General features: G+C 37.2%; 1 pseudogene; it reads left to right on the top strand.

Annotated features, from left to right (window-relative positions):
• Positions 1-15,153, top strand: part of LOC150036019 (uncharacterized) — a 43,915-nt pseudogene extending 28,762 nt beyond the window's left edge.
• Positions 15,154-15,978: the final 825 nt, after the last annotated feature.

The following is a 15,978-nucleotide window of genomic DNA, read 5'->3' as shown; positions in this document are numbered from 1 at the left end:
TGTAGGTCTACTGACTGCAGTTAAGAATTGGCTAGCGACCCAATTCCAAATGAAAGATTTGGGAGAGGCTCAGTTTGTTCTAGGTATACAGATCTTTTTGGATCATAAGAACAAAGTGCTAGCACTATCTCAAGCATCGTAAATTGACAAGATGTTACTCAAGTACTCGATGTAGGACTTCAAAAGAGGCCTACTACCGTTCAGACATGAAGTCACTTTGTCTAAGGATATGTGTCCTAAGACACCTCAAGAGGTTGAGGAGATGAGACGGGTGTCTGCCGTTGGAAGTTTGATGTATGTGATGCTTTGTACTCGTCTAGACATCTATTACGCTGTGGGCATGGTCAGTAGGTATCAGTCTAACCCAGCAGGGTCACTGGACCGCAGTAAAGAACATCCTCAAGTATCTTTGGAGGATGGGGGACTACATGCTCTTGTATGGATCTAGGGATTTGATCCTTACTGGATACACGAATTTTAACTTTCAGACTGATAAGGACTCTCGCAAGTCCACATCAGGGTCAGTCTTTATGCTTAATGAAGGAGCTGTATTTTGGTGAACCACTAAGTAGAGGTACATCGTTGACTCCACTATGGAGGCGAAGTACGTAGCAGCTTCCGAACCTGCTAAGAAGGCCATCTGGATCAGGAAGTTCTTGACAGAACTGGAAGTTGTTCCAGATATGTCTAGGGCCATTACCCTATATTGTGATAATAGTGGTGCAGTGGAAAATTCGAAGTAGACGAGGAGTTACAGGCACGACAAACACATAGAACGAAAGTATCATGTGATCCGCGAGATTGTGCATCGAGAAGACATGATCGTCATGAAGATCGCTTCAGAGTACAATGTTTCTGACTCGTTTACGAAGGCTCTCACGGTTACAGTGTTTGAGGCTCATCTACGGAGAATGGGTCTATAGGATCGCCCGCGGCTAGATTAGGGCAAGTGGGATATTTTCTTGTACTGGGCTTTTATGCCCTAGTTTATTGTTTTGTACTAGTTTTATGTACACCCCACTTTGCTTTTGGAACAAGTAGGAAGCTGTCTGTACAAACGCTTGTGTTGTATAATATATGATATTTATTTCACATCTTTATTTTGCTCAATTGTATATTTTATTTGCTTTACCACAAACCAATAAACATAAAATCACTGGTTATCTGTATGTAACTCAAGCATGTATGTGGTGACATACAAGTGGATCATGTCTTGAGTGATAACTAAAATGGTCTGTAGTATATGGATATAGGAGGGAGACCTTATCCTAGTAACGCTACGGGTGCGGCTCGCTTTGTGGAATGGTCACAAGTGTTGTGACTTGTCATAGATGGTCTGATCCTGATAATTCATGTAGGGAATATGCTAGCGGGGGTGTCCTATATAAAGAGTTTGTATAAGACCTGATCACGAAGTGTTAACGTCTCGTTATATAACACTGTTCATGATAGAGACTTCAATTCACTAGGATAACCATAGGTAACATGACCTTAATCCTGAGTGAGTTGGGAACTCCTGCCATTGAGGACAGTCCTTTGATTCGTATGGGTGCGAGTGGCCAGGTCGCCGATTCAAACCTACCATTTTGGGGATTCATCTGATTTGAGAGATGGGAGCTCAGTTATACAAGATGGAATTCACTCCTTCCCTGAGGCAGGGGTAAGTAGATAAATAGCTTCGTTAAGGGCTGATTTCGGGGCTTGAACGATGTGGCGCCACATACCTTCTCTTGGCCCGAGAGGTGTTCAAACATAGTTGGACTATGTTGTATTGTTCATTAGAGGAATCAGTGGTACTTAAGAAGTGAGATGTAACTACAAGGGAAAAATGGTAAATTGGCCCAGCTGTACTTACGAGCATATGTGAAGGGTCATTGTACTCATGATTGGTTATATCCGATGGACACAGAATTATATCTGTGGTAAGAAGAGTTCAGCTATTGGTCTTTAGTGGAATGCCTGACAGTTTACGGATATTGGATCTTGTGGCTAAAGAGTTTAGTCAACTATTCACGTACCGTTGGAGCTTCGAGCCACAGGTCCATTAGGTCCCCTAGGTAGCTTGCATAAAGTCGAGAATCAATGTTTGAGTCAGTTTGAAATGTTCAAATGACAAGAGGGAGTTCGATGATATATGGTATAATTGAACTGGTTAAATATATATGATATAATTGGCTAAATGTATAAGATACATTATTTTGGAGGAAATTTGATATAAATATAATTTATATCAAGTGGAGGAGAAATTACTATAGTAGATATATGATATTAAACCATAGGGTAAGAATATAATATGATTATATTCATTTATTATTAAATTGGTTAATTATGAGATAATTGGCCGTATTATTCTCCTCAATCATGCGTTAGTGGGAGCAGCCACATTCGGTTTTGGTAACCGATGAATAAAATGAAATTTCTTTTCATTTGGCGAAAAGTACAAAATTTCGCAATCGGCGTTAAAACGTAACGATCGCACATCAGAGCCTAAACGATTGCACGTCTGTCCCTAAACGATCGCATAGCGTGCTACGTTTCTAAATGATCGTATACCTTTTATTAAATGATTTCTTAGTAAAACCTACACGATTGTTTAGCTTCATCTAAACGATAAGCATCCTTGCTATACCATAGCTCTCTCTCTTCCACTTGTTTATCGTTTACACGATCTGTCTTTTCTCCGACCTCTACCAAATTCACCAAAGACTACACTTTGGATTCTCACTCCGAGAATACAAAGGGCTCTAATTGGTGATGTCGTCCCTGCTGCTTTCTTGTTCATGACTATTCGTGTTGACGATTGTACTGCTGTAGCCGACTGTTTTGCTGAGCGATAGATTTCGAGGAGAGGTTCTTCTGTTGCTTTGAGTTCGACGTTTGAAGAGAGTCTTCAACTGGTATGAGAACTCTTTCCCTTGTATTTTATTTTTCGAAGCATGCCGTTAATTAGTGTTAATTTGCATAATTGTCATTTAGAATGTATGTGTTGTATTTCGGTCATAATGAAATCGGAAAGATCCGAATGCGCTCATGGATGCTCTTCATTAAGAGTTCCTTCAATTTACTTATTATACATGTGATGTATAATATTGTTTTATTATGTGTGCATAAAATATGCCATATAGTTTTTTAAAAACCCCACCATAGGATAAACATGTGGCATGTATTTGTTATATGTTATAAGTGTTATAATGTATATAATATGCATGCTTTGTTTTAATATAAGTGTTATAATAAAGCATGTTTGTTTAAGGAAGCATGCTATAAATGAATGTTCTAGGGTTATAAATGTTATAGTTTATTTTATAATTTTTATAAAATAACCCAGACTATTAAAATCTATAACAAAGATAAGATACATGCTCACGTAGGGTTAACCGGTGCAATTTAATCGCATTTTTAAGAGTTAGAATAGGTCGATTACTTGTAAAACAAGAGTTGTTTACTTACCTAGGGAGATCTTGTCGAAGGTTGGGGGTACTTAAGTTGACGGTTTACGGAAGACCTCCTACCTGGAGATCAAACTGGCGTCTAAATCAATAACCCTAGTTTTATGAGCATGCATGAGTGGTGTAAGATAATAAAATTATTTTATCACCTAGACATCATAGGTTAATCCTGATATAAGAGTTATATTAGGAAAAATCACCTAGACTTAGGTAGTTCAATATAGCCGATTAATAACCTAGTAAATACCCAATCTTTTATAAAGTAGAGAGCTTCAGTGGGAGATTAATAGTATATGAGATATATTATTTCTAGCTCTCACATCCCTAAAAGTTTACACCGTGAGATCCATGCTCGACTTCGAGTTGCTATTAGCGGAAATCTCCCTTTGGAAAGTGTTTGCATGGGTCAATAACAAGGTGAATAGGGAAAGTAGTTCATAGTAAATGGGTGAAGGGTGTGTGTCAACACATCCTACGATCCCTTCCATTAGGCCACACCGTGAGATTCCTATGTAGTGCCTGCTAGTTGGCTTTATGCAACTCTTTGCTAGTCGTTTAGTGATGACTATCCCTTCGGAGGGTTGTAACATAGGATTCGAAACTCGTGAAGTCCAGAAATGGATAGGGTTGCTTAGGTCCGTTTTCAAACAATTGTTTCTTCTTCGAGGGCTTGTTTGATTTTAATCTCTGTAATTCGAAAGTGGCGGGTATACACTTACAAGACTAACTAAGTGTTAGTAAAGTTCTTGACTAATGGTAACTAAGTACTATAAGGATAAGAGTTATTTTGGTATTAGTATTTAGTCAAGAATGTCTTGATTTAATGAAGGAGTAGTCAACTGCCCTTCGGTGGGGGCTATTCTGACTCACTAAAGTATCGTAGCAAAATAATAAATAGAATGGGTACATTATTTTTGCTAAATAAATTGGATTAAAAGGAGTTAAAATCAATTCTCTAATAAATTTGTTTATTTTTTCAACAATGTCAACATCCATTATACAATTTCCAGCTTCTGAAAAACTTAACGACAATAATTACGAAACTTGAAAATCGAATATAAACATGATACTAATAATAGATGATCTTCGATTTGTTTTAACATAGGAGTGTCCTCCATCTCCTGGTCCTAACGCAAATTGAACAGTTCGGGATGCATATGACAAATGGGTCAAAGCTAATGAGAAGCCTCGAGTTTATATTTTAGCCAGTATATCTGATGTACTATCTAAGAAACACGAGAGGTTAGCTACTGCAAGAGAGATCATGGACTCTTTGTAGGGCCTGTTTGGACAACCGTCCACATCTGTCATGCATGACAGAATTAAATAAATTTAAAACTACAAAATGAAGGAACCTCTGTAAGGGAAAATATTTTGAACATGATAGTTCACTTCAATATTGTAGAACTAAACGGAGCCATCATGAATGAGAAGATTCAAGTTGGATTCATCATGCAGTCTCTTTCGAAGAGTTTTTTCAATTCAAAACGATGCAATGATTAATAAGATTGAGTATAACTTGATGACTCTTCTCACCGAACTCTAGATTTACGAATCTTTATTGAAATATAAAGGTTTATAGGCAGAAGCAAATGTTGCTTCCACCTAAAAAAGGAAACCCCAGAAAGAATCGTCTTCTGGGAGTAAATCTGGCCCTTCTTTCTCCAAGAATAGATGTATTCAAAAGAAAAAGAAGAAAATTGGGAAGGGGAAGGCTCCAGCTGCACAGAAAGGCAAAAAGGAAGTTTCCAAAGGAAAATATTTCCATTGCAACGAAAATTGGCATCGGAAAAGAAATTGCCCTGAATATCTTGCCAAGAAGAAAACTAAAAAAGAAAGACAAGGTAAAGTAGATTTACTGGTTATTGAAACATGTATAGTGGAGAATGAAGATTTTACCTGGATATTTCATTCAGGGGCCACTAATCATGTTTGTTTTTCTTCTCAGGAAACTAGTTCCTTGAGGTAGCTTAAAGAAGATGAGATTACTCTTCAGGTTGGTGATGACGAGAAATTAGATTACCAAATCATCAAGGACTTGATAACTAAAATTAGGTGAACGCACTATGCGATGCATGTTCTTAGTGTATGCGTTGATTATCATGCGTTGGTGGTCAGGCGTTGGAATGAACTATGCGTTAATCGAATGTATGCAATGATCGAACTCAGGGACTTGTACTAGATGTATGCAGTAATGTGTATGCGGCGGTTGAAAAAAGAATGATGGAAGGGGTTTCTATGCTAACACTACTTCTACTCCAAACTAACACAACGCAATGAGAATATGAATGGAAGGTAGAGACACGATAACTATTGACAGGAAGTAAATGGATGGAAAAATAGATAAAATGGGGAGTTGTCTTCGATGCAACACTGATCTTGATCATAAGGGCAACCTCAGCGAATGCAAGCTATGCGATCATGCTACACACACTTGAGCCTAATTCTAGGACGTATGCGATGTATATGCGATAGTGTCGGGATGCCTATGTCTGCCTAAACCTTTATAACTCGCTCAGGTGCTCTCGCCACATGAGCGTGATGGCCGCATACCACCGTATCCTACTGGATGCATGTAATAGCCTCTCCGTAGGGTGCATACGCTGTGTGATAGCAAACGGAGCTTATCTCTAAGTTCCCCATTCTTGCTTATGCATTCCAATCCTCTCTCTCAAGTCTTAGATTTGGGTTTTAGACTACTCTCTTAAGTATGCCTAAATGATGAATGATTTGCTCATAAGACAAGGTAACCGCATGAACTTTGCTGACATAAGATTATTCCTATCTCTAGTGAATACTTGCTTACATTGCTTAATGCGACCAACCACTTCCCTCCCGGGCAGTTAGTTGTTGCTGACTCTACTCATAGACAAACATTGTATCCGTCTATAGACAGACATTGCTACAGCTTCACACTAAGCAAATAAGGTTTACTCACATACTCACGCAACGCATACCTCTCAGTGGTTTGCTACATGCTTTATATCCTTAATCCACATGACTAAGTATGCGATACTCTAGCAATCTCACTAAGTGATGCAAAGAAGTTATGGATGTTAAGTAAAAAAAGATGTAGATGGAATCGAAGGAAACAAAGAAATGCATTGAACACATAATGTATTAATTCCTTAATCACAAAATGTAATACAATGCAACATAAGAAAAGAAGAGAAAATGAAATGACCAGCTGGAAGAAATGTCTTGCTTCCAGCGGATGTGCGTCAAGGTTGCCGGTGGTGCCATGGAAGGGCAGTGGAGCTGACTCTCTCGAGATCTAACTCCGATCGAAGGCTTCGGTCGTCACTCGAAATGGAAAAAGGAAATGAAGAACTCTCAAGCTTTCTTCTCACGCATTAGTCTGGATCGCAAGGGAAAACCCTGGATAAATTGAAATTCTACTCAGCGGCTTCTATATATAGCTTGGATCATCGACAACATTTATGGGCTACTCTGATTCTGACATTCGTGGTGTGTTAGTCCTTTTCTGAATCTCTACTGCTAACGGCGTGGTAGGTGAAATGTCAACATCATCTTTTGATTTTCCCGAGAGATGCTTGATGTATTCATTCCACCAACCTTGCGGTGATCCAACTATTATGCTTTATTGTGTAGCCACAATCGTGCAGTGACCGCATTCGCTTGATACCGCAACTTCTACATGATGACCACAATCGCTTGACGTTCAGAACTCCTATGCGATGGACGCATGCTGCTGATTACCGCAAGACCCATGCGTTGATCGTATGCGTTCGCGTTTGCAATGGAGAGTTGCTCCGCATGCGGTTGTCTATGCGGTAGCCCAGCTTCCACGTTTGCTTCCACTTCCCGCGTTAGCTACAAAAATAGACTGTTGAATGCATAATAATGCATAATAATGGATTAACCGAGATTCTTAATGCAGAACGATGTAAACTCATTTTCTCATGAATTCCTAACATAATTGCTGCATATTATGCTTAACAGCCCTCATAATTCTAAATAAATGGCCTATGATGACACACATTTCTGCCCGTCATCACACCCCCAAACTTAGAATCATGCTTGTCCTCAAGCATGCATTATACTCAAGAAATTCTTAACTGACCTTCTTGCTTTCCTTTGCGATGACCAGCTTCTCAGAATATAATTTCCTCATACCTCTAACCATCGCCACAATGCTCTCCTTCACTTTGGCTGCTTCTTCAAAAACATCTTTTCTAAGTTTAAATCTGATAAGAATTTGCTCAAAACCTTTTTATTTGTTCATCGTAATTTTGTGTTTGGCTTTTGAGAATGCGTTCGTTCAAAACACTTCAAAAATTTACGGTGACTTATTTGAATGTGGCATTGAACCTGGATACACTCTTTGTCTTGGCTTACCTCCACGTGTGTCATTTGGGCATCCAACTTTGGTTGTGTTCCATATTCAACTCAACTCTTGTCTTGTTTGATTTGGCTTGCGCCGGACAGAGGAGTTGCGCTATGCGTTGATCTTGACAACTCATTTTTGTTTTGGCTTGCCCCCATGTGTGTCATGCGGACATCCAACTACGGGTAAGTGACTTTCACAACTTAACTCTTATCAACATGGGTTTTCCCATTGCATTGACAGTGCAGTTATTATTCTCCAAAACACGCATTTTTTTTTCAATGACCGCAATGTAATGAACGTAATTCTTCGAGATCACTGCCACCCCCAAACTTATAGGTTGGCATTGTTCTCACCGCAAAGCTAAAAACAAACTTACAGGAATGTGGTAACAAACGGTTGAGCAAAGATTTGCACATAATAAAACTTAAGACTTTCAAATTTTGAAAAAGCTATTAAAAGTCAAGAGAACCTTGTGATGCTTAGTTAGCAGATGCGATGAATTATATGTACCATCCTAGAAACATTGCAAAGGATCGCAATCGGGAAAGGAGAATTTCAGAAGGATAATTCATGAAAGATAACAAGAAAAGGACCTTAGGCAAAATACGCATGCGATCATGCGTTGGAATCCACGCGATCGAAGCCATGCGTTGAGGGATGGAGGGAATTCTTTCGTTGTACTGCGCACTGAGGAGGTTATTATCGCACCTACAAGGAGCAATCGCACCACAACTAAGGAAGCATCCATATATCCAAAATAACAATAAAAATAAACTAAACTAAGAAAGCAAGGTAAAGATAGAGTAGAAGACATCCCTGGAAAAATTGGAGTGTTTTCACCGCAAGGAGTCTTCCATGCAGGAGATGGCTCTCAACTGCTTGGGTTAAGAAGCTCATCCTGACCTTTGGAACTTCCGACAATCGTTGGGCGCATGTTGGCCACCATATGCTTAGAATTACCTTCAGCTCATGTGACTGATTGCCCTCCTACCTTGGGGTCAATACTGGCTTTTGGCGCATCGCCTACACTTCAATATTGTTTGCAACTTGGTCGCACAAGCTATAATACTCCCAAGATAAAAAGGTTGCTTGTAGAGACACAAAACTCAACAAACAATTAGCTGCCAAGTTCCCGGCAACGACGCCAAAAACTTGATGACGGGAAAAATGGACTTCTAAACAAGTTAGAAGATTTCTCTTTATCGCCATGTGAGTCATGTCTTGAAGGAAAAATGACAAAAATATCTTTTTCTTGAAAAGTTCTTCAAGCCAAAGAAACCTCAAAGCTCATGCATTCGGACCTCTGTGGATCGATGAGTGTTAAAGCATGGGGAGGTTATGAATATTTCATCAGCTTTATAGATGATTATTTAAGGTACGGTTACATTTACCTAATTCATTTTAAGTCTAAAGCTCTTGAAAAGTTCAAGGAATTTAAGACCATGGTTGAGAACCAATTAGGTAAATCTATTAAGACACTTCGATCTGATCGAGGTGGGGATTTGGACTTGAAATTCCAGGACTATATGATAGAACACGGGAATGCCTCAGCAGATCGATGTATTTGAACGGAGAAACAAAACTTTGTTGGACATGGTTCGGTCCATGATGAGTTATGCTTGGTTGCCTAACTCGTTCTGGGGGTATGCAGTAGAGACTGCAGCTTACATTTTGAATAACGTTCCCTCTAAAAGTGTTTCAGAAATACATTATGAGTTATGGATAGGACGTAAAGCTAGTTTACGTTATTATTGGATCTGGTGTTGCCCGACACATGTTTTGGTGCAAAATCCTAAGAAACTGGAACATTGTTCAAAATTATGCCTGTTTGTAGGTTACCCTAAAGGAATAAGAGGTGGTCAGTTTTATGATCCTCAAGATGATAAGATAATTGTATCGACAAATGTCACAATCCTAGAGGAAGACCACATTCGAGATCATAAACCCCGTAGTAAACTCGTATTGGAAGAGATTTCAAATAATGCCACAGACGAATCAACAAAATTTTTCGATCAGCCTTGCACATCAACAAGAGTTATATATAGATCAAGGACATCTGGTCCGTCACATCCTACTCAAGAGTTGAGAGAGTCTCGACATAGTTGGAGGGTTGTGAGATAGCTGACCGCAATATGGGTTTAATTGAAACCGAAGTCAACATATCTGATGATGGCTTAGAGGATCCATTAACATTTAAACAGGCTCTGATGATGGCTTAGAGGATCCATTAACATATAAACAGGCAGTGGATGATGTTGATCGAGATCAGTGGATCAAAGCTATAGACCTTGAAATAGAGTCTATGCACTTTAATTCAGTCTGGGAACTTGTAGATAAACCTGATGAGGTAAGACCTATCGATTGTAAGTGGATTTATAAGCGTAAAAGAGACCATATGGGGAAGGTACAGACCTATAAAGCTTGGTTAGTAGCAAAGGGTTATACCCAGATTGAGGGGGTGTACTATGAGGAAACCTTCTCACTTGTTGCTATGATTAAATCAATTAGGATACTCTTGTCAATTGCTACTTTTTATAATTATGAAATTTGGCAAATGGATGTCAAGACTGTCTTTCTAAATGGAGATCTTGAAGAGAGTATTTATATGGTCCAACCAGAAGGGTTTATTGAACAGGGTCAGGAGCAAAAGGTTTGCAAATTGAAGATATCTATTTATGGATTGAAACAGGAATCCAGATCCTGGAATATATGATTTGATACTACGGTAAAATCTTATGCCTTTGAACAGAATGTTGATGAATCGTGTGTATACAAAAAGATCATCAACTCCACTATAGAATTTCTAGTTTTGTATGTAGATGATATCCTACTTATTGGGAATAATGTAGGATACCTAATTGACATTAAAAATTGGCTAGCAGCCCAATTTCAAATGAACGATCTGAGAGGCGCAGTATGTTCTTGGGATTCAAATTCAAAACAGAAAGAACAGAACGCTAGCCATGTCTCAAACATCTTATATATACAAGGTGTTGCCTAGGTTTAAGATGCAGGATTCCAAAAGAGGTCTTTTACCTTTCCAGAATGGAATACATTTGTCAAAGGAACATTATCCTAAGACACCTCAAGAAGTTGAGGATATGAGACGGGTTCTCTATGCATTAACAGTCAAAAGTCTGATGTATGCAATGCTATGTACTTGTCCAGACATATGCTTTGCAGTAGGGATTGTCAATAGGTATCAGTCCAATCCTGATTATGAACATTGGATTGCTGTTAAGAATGAGGACAATATTGCTGATCCGTTTACAAGGGCCCTTCTACTAAGATTTTCAAGGGTCACCTAAAGCGTTTAGGATTACATGTAGAATAAATAGGTAAGTGGGAGAAAATATGGGTATGAGATGCCCTAGTTTATTCTATTTAGTTTTCTCTCATAACACAACTTTGTTGTAATCCACTAAGAGTGATAGTTCAAGTGGGAGTTTGTTGGGTTGTATGTCCTAAAACTCATAGTTTTTTAAATAGTAAACATATATGAAGTTCATTCAGACAAGTGTTGTTGATTGTAAATAACTCTAAATCCAATAAACTACGAACCCTTGGCTATTGTCATGAATACATTGACTTTATGTGGAGACATAAACTTGATTAAGTTTGAGTAAAATAGCCTAAATCGTCTATAGTTTTTGGATTAGGTTGGGTACCTTTTTTTGGAGATACTATTGAATACGACCTGCTTTATGATTGTTACAAATGTTTTAAAGTGTCATAAATGATGTGATCAGTTCATTCAGGTCGAGACATGTGAGCGGGGGTGCTCTACACGATGAGATTGTGAAAGATAGACCACGGAATAATCACTGTTATGTATTAACACCGTTAACATTGATTAATTTCACTTCTTGATGACCTAGATAACTTGATCTGAATCCTAAGCTATCTATAAACTCCTGTTTATTCGCGATTATCCTTTGGTCTGAATAGGTGAGGGTAAGCCCAACCTCGCTGCTCAATATGCCTTCCTTTTCCGGGATAAGATCGGGTAAATGGCTGGGGACATAGAATTTGCAAGATGGAAGTCACTTCTACCTATTTCAGGGATAGTTGAAAGGTTTTTCCTTTAAGGGTTGATCCCGGGTCTTGAACAAGGGGCCTCATCCTCTCGTTGGCCTTAGAGGGAACAGATTTAGTGATTATGATCCTAAATCAATTAGAGGGACAGTGGTACTTAAGGAGAAAAGATGTAACTCAGTGGTATTTCGGTATTTTATGTAGCTAAGGCTGTGAACAACCTGTGAAGGATCAACTTATTGATGACGATTATATCAAATGGATACATAATATATCTACAGTGAGGGGAGTGCAACTACAGGCTATAGTGGACATCCTATTACTTAATGAATGTTGATTAACTAGGTTAAAGAGTTTGACCAATTAGTCTCAGACCGTTGGAGCCTATGATCTGTAGGTCCATCAGTTCTCCTTACTAGCTTAATACGGACAAAATTGAAGAACTAGGTGAAGTAAGAATTTGAAATGTTCAAATTCGGTCTTAAGGGAGAATTGTATTTTATATAAGATATAATTTACAATTAAATAATTAAATAATAATTATTTATTTTTTAGAGTATACTTGATCATTAGCATGTAAGTATTTTTTAAACTTGATTAATGTGATTAATCAAAGCTAGGTGTCTTAAACAATTTAATATATGATATTAAATTTATTTATTTTATTTAATGAAAATTTTTTAATTAAATACTTTTCTAAAATTTGAAAATTGTTTTTCATTTTTTTATTAAAAAATTAGTTAGTGGAAAAATCCAATTATTGGATTTTCCCACTAACTAAGTGGACATTGAAGTGGCATTTCCCAAACTTGACACCTATAGATTACATGCTAATCTAGTTTGAGGTGGAAGACATGCAAAATGAGATTTTGCATGAGATTTTGCATGCGTTTTCTCTACAAAAGGCTTTGTTTTTGTATTTTGCAAGACTAATGCTTCCACAACTTTTGACCTAAAAACTTCTACCTCATTTCTCTTTACTCTCGTTCTTTTTATAATGAAATTCTCTTATTTTCACTAACATAACGGTCCCACAACCGTGTTCCTCAACCAAAGAATAGTGGGATTTACCGTTGGAGGTGTCGATCAAGCTTGGGTGAGGAAGATTGGGGTGGTTCAAAGGTTGTATTTTCTATCCCTTTTCCTTGCTTATTCTTGTTTTTATTGCAATTAGAATGTTGTCGATTTCATCGCTTCCACTATGCATGCGTTTTTTATGTTCCATCAGTTTTATGCCCTAAAACTCGTAGATAGTAAATATTATTAATTGACCGTCATCAATAAGGAGTTATAGATGTTAATTCAATAAATGTTATTGTTTGTATTGTTGGTCTATTTTTGTTTTAATAACCCTAAATCCAATAAACTAACATCCAAGGCTGCTTATGAGTCTTGAACTATATGTGGAGGCATACAGGGATCAATGTTAAAGATACAACTTGAAGGGTCTATAGTATAGGGATAAGGCTGGGTACCTTATCCTAATAACACTTGGATATGAACCACTTTGTATTTGATATAAACACAATGATCCAACGTGTTCGTGTAGTTTACATGTGAGTGGAGGTATCCTATGCAATGAGTTTGTATAAGACTGAACTGCGAAATAGTAACCAGTAGATGTAACACCGTTAGCTAGTTAGGTTCCTGTTTCAATTGGATGACCTAGGTAACTTAGTCTTAATCCTGAGTGTATTATGAACTCCTGTTCATGAGGAACTGTCCTTTTATTTGTATGGATGAGGGTGGCCAGTTGGTCGACCCAATATGCATACCATTTTAAGGACAAGATCGAGTGAAAAGCTGGGAACATAATAATACAAGATGGAATTCACTCCTCGTTTTAAGGGTAAGTAGATGAGTGTTTCCGAGACTTGAATAAAGGGCCCTATCCTCTCATTGGTCCGAGAGGGGTTTTTGTTTATTTGTTGGACCATAAACAAGTTGTTCATTAGAGGAGCACTGGTACTTAAGAAGTCAGAGGTAACCCAAGGGTAAAACAGTAATTTGACCCAGTTAGAGTTACGAACACTTGTGAAGGACTAACTTGCTGTTATTGGTCTTTATCCATGGACACAGAAATATATTTGTAGTGGAAGAGTGGAGTTGTGGGTCTTTAGTGGAGTGTACACATAGTTACCGAATATTGATTAACTTGATTATTGAGTTTAGCCAATTAATCTCATATCGTTGGAGTTTCTGATCTGTAGGCCCACCAGATTCCCTTGTTAGCTCACTAGAGGATATATAAGAGGGATGATTTTAATTGTTCAAATTAATTTGAGAAAACTATATATTAATGTGATTAATATATAATTGATTATGGATATGATCTATAATTCAAATTAAATTAGAAAGTAATAATTGAATAATATTCAATTAATTAATTTAAGTGAATTAGATTCACAAAGAATTAATTAACAGAGAGGTATTGCACATATACATATGATGTTTATGATAATTATATATATATATATTAAATTGGATTTAATGTATAAATAGTTATTTAATTAATGCGAAAATTAAATTAAATAAGTGTTATTTAATTGTGTTAAATTAATTAAATAGTGTTATTTAATTAATTGGACTAATTAATTAAATAAATGTTAATTAATTAATTAATTTTGGAAAAGGAAAATAGGAAAAGGATTAGAAAAATGGCTTGGCGCTTCTCTATATAAAGACTTCCCTATGTCCCCTTTGGGAGACACATACACTGACAATACACGACACACAAGTGTTATACATTAAACCACAAAGAGAATCCTCTCTACTCTCTAAAACCCTGTTCTCCTCTCCCTCTCCCAATAGTTTGATACCATCTATCCCTTTATTGGAATCCTAAAGAATAATAAGATTACTCTCGTGGTAATGTTCAAGATTGTTTCAAAACATACTACTGAGGATATGAGATGGTACAAAGATAGGAGGTGTGAAACTGAAGGAATACTTCAACATCCTGTTGATGTTGAGGGTTGGAAGCATTTTGATGCCCAATACCCTTTTTTTTCTTTGGATGCCTGTAATGTCAGATTAGCACTTTCTTCAAATGGTTTTAACCCATTTGGAAACATGAGCACATCATATAGCATGCGGCCAGTTATGCTTATTCCATACAACGTGCCCCCTTGGAAGTGTATGAAAGCACAATTTATGTTTCTATCTCTACTCATCCCTGGTCCAAGGTCTCCTGGTAAAGAATTTGATATTTAACTACAACCACTAGTAGATGAGTTAAATGAGTTGTGGGTTAATGGTGTTCGAACATATGATAGTTTCAGTGCTTATTTCTTCCAACTTCATGTTGCACTTTTGTGAAAAATCAATGATTTTCTAGCTTTTGCTGATTTATCTAGTTTAAGGACAAAAAGTTATAAAGCATGTCTAGTTTGTAATGTTGATATAAGCTTAATGAGACTAAAGAGAAAAATTTGTTATATGGGGCATCTTTGATATATACATTTTACACATTCATGGCGTAAAAGTAGGCAACATGATGGAAAAAAAGAAATGCTAGTAGCTTCGAATATATTATCTAGACAAGATATTATAAATCAATTGAATTCAATAAGTTTTCCTATGTTGAGCAAGAATCCTACAAGCCGCAATGTGAAATGAAAAAGGGTAATTAGTGAGCATAGTGGGCTATTAGTTTTTTCTAAACATATACGATAGTTAGCTGTGGGCTATTTCGACAATTAACTCTTGATGAGTTAGAGAAATCACACTGATACATTCTAAACAATTGTGATGAGGTGCAACCTTTCACTTTTTTTTATTTTTAATATAACTAGAAAGTTAAACTAACTTGCAAAACATAGGGAGAATGTGAGAGTATTTGAATCAAATAATGGACATGGTGATTTGCATAAGAGGCAACAGTTAGAATTCTCTACTTGGTTCAAATCAAAGGTATGGTGGCTTTCATATCTTTAAGTTATAAAACCTTTAGTTTTATCTAAGCATTATCTTTATGATTAGGCTCAAATGTTGCATCGTGGTAAAATGATATCCAATGATTTGTATGCCTTTGCTTGTAGGCTGAATGATTCTTGTTTGCCTCGTGATTTAGGCCTAAAAGTGCTATGAGTGAAGATAAAGGATGGTAATGAATGGATGAGATGAGTGGAGATGGATGATGGA

This window comes from Benincasa hispida, chromosome 5, assembly GCF_027475165.1.
Source record: "Benincasa hispida cultivar pf3 chromosome 5, pf3_genome.v1.1, whole genome shotgun sequence".
NCBI lineage: Eukaryota > Viridiplantae > Streptophyta > Magnoliopsida > Cucurbitales > Cucurbitaceae > Benincasa > Benincasa hispida.
This window is presented reverse-complemented; position numbering and strand designations above follow the sequence as displayed.